The 2,114-nt window shown below is 32.8% G+C and overlaps 1 non-coding gene across 1 annotated transcript; it reads right to left on the reverse strand.

The window, feature by feature from the left end:
* Window positions 1–730: 730 nt before the first annotated feature.
* On the reverse strand, window positions 731–834 carry LOC133101896 (U6 spliceosomal RNA). The gene has a single exon (XR_009702782.1). It is a non-coding gene; the product is annotated as a U6 spliceosomal RNA (small nuclear RNA).
* Window positions 835–2,114: the final 1,280 nt, after the last annotated feature.

The raw sequence follows: 2,114 nt of genomic DNA on the forward strand, positions 1-2,114 counted from the left end.
AAATGGGAGTAATTCCTTAATTTCTCTTTCAGATTGTTCATTGTTAGTGTATAGGAATTCCAGAGATTTCTGTGCATTAATTTTGTATCTTGCTACTTTACCAAATTCATTGATTAGCTCTAGTAGTTTTCTAGTGGCATCTTTAAGATTTTCATGTCATCTGCAATTAGCAATGTTGATCATCTTTTCATGTGCCTGTTGGCCATCTGTATGTCTTCTTTGGATAAATGTCTATGTAGGTCTTCTGCCCATTTTTTGATTGGGTTGTTTGTTTTATTGATATTGAGTTGCATGAGCTGTTTGTATATTTTAGATATTAACCCCCTTGTCAGTCACATCATTTGCAAATATTTTCTCTCATTCCATAAGTTGTCTTTTCATTTTGCTGATGGTTTTCTTCGCTGTGAAAAAGCTTTTAAGCTTGATTAAGTCCCAATTGTTTATTTTTGCTTTTATTCCTTTTGCCTTGGGAGACTAATCTAAGAAAATATTGCTACAATTTATGTCCCAGAATGTTTTGCCTATGTTCTCTTCTAGGAGTTTTATGGTGTCTTTTTTTATATTTAGGTCTTTAAACCATTTTGAGTTTATTTTTGTATATGGTATGAGGGAGTGTTCTAATTTCATTGAGTAACATGTAGCTGTCCAGCTTTCCCAACACCACTTGCTGAAGAGACTGTCTTTTCGTCATTGTATATCCTTGCCTCCTTTGTTGTAGATTTTTTTTTTTTTAAATACGGAACACTTCACAAATTTGCATGTCATCCTTGTGCAGGGGCCATGTTAATCTTCTCTGTATCATTCCTGTTTTAGTATGTGTGCTGAAGCGAGCACTGTTGTAGATTAATTGACTGTACATGTGTGGGTTTATTTCTGGGCTCTCTATTCTGTTCCGTTGATCTACATGTCTGTTTTTGTGCCAATACCATGCTGTTTTGATTACTGTAGCTGTGTAGTATTGTCTGAAGTCTGGAAGGGTTATGCTTCCAGCTTTGTTCTTTTTCCTCAGATTTGCTGTGGCAATTCTGGGTCTTTTGTGGTTCCATATAAATTTATTTTAAAGTGATGAATAAAGCATGCTCTTTGACCTCAGAAAAATTCTAATCAAAATAAGTACAAAAATGAGTCAGAGGGTAAGGATGTGATTTTGCCACTCTTGTCAAGCAAGCTATTCAAATCATTGCAAGTATGTGAACTGAATATGCTGCAAAAAAAAAAAAAGATGGGTCAATGATCTTTGAAGTTTAATCTGGCACTATCTTTGGGGATTTATATCAATATTTCAGGCCAATACAAAAATAAGAAATGTTTTACACATATCTGACTTCTAGATTTGTTCACAGGTTATGGGGATGGTATATGTATTCTGGACTGACTTATTTGAAATAAACTACTGTGTCACAAAGGAATGGGAAAGCGAATAAAGAGCTCTATGAATTGTAAACTGTATCTTACATGTTTTGTCTGCATAATGATAAAAAAGAGCCATATTCAGAAAAAATCCTATGTTTGCTTTCAAACAATTTTAAAAGATCAATTTAATGTGTAGGTAAAAGGTGTGGGGAGGGATAAGCATTACAGTTAATCACTTTGAGAAAAAGTCCACTGTACAGAGGAAATCAATACATTTCCATAGCAATGGACACTTTCCATTTAATTATACCCATGGTCCTAAGTCACCTGAGGGCAGGAAGTTTCTTCCTTTTTTATTGCTGTCATTACTACTTAAAAGGTTTTCCTGATATAAAGTCAGCACTCAATCAAGACTTATTGAATGAACTAAATAAGAATAAGGTTATAGAGTCCCAGACTGGTTTTTTGTGTTTTTTAAGAAAAAGACTTGCAAATGAAAGATACCACTGACAAAGTATTTCTAAACTTCAGAATTTTGAATCCAGCCTAATTCAGTTTGTACCAATATCTCCCTAAATTGAGTATCAAAAGCCTTACAAGTGCAGAGATTAGAATTTTAGTAAATGTTACTGTAAGAATATAAATCTTCTATATAAAACATTGTTATATTACCTTATTTTACAAAAGAAAAAACTATATGTGAAACAATCTATTTTTTCAAATGTTTCTAGGTTTTCTTTTTACAAACTTAAGTTTTTTAA

The sequence above is a fragment of the Eubalaena glacialis genome, chromosome 11, assembly GCF_028564815.1.
Source record: "Eubalaena glacialis isolate mEubGla1 chromosome 11, mEubGla1.1.hap2.+ XY, whole genome shotgun sequence".
Lineage (NCBI taxonomy): Eukaryota > Metazoa > Chordata > Mammalia > Artiodactyla > Balaenidae > Eubalaena > Eubalaena glacialis.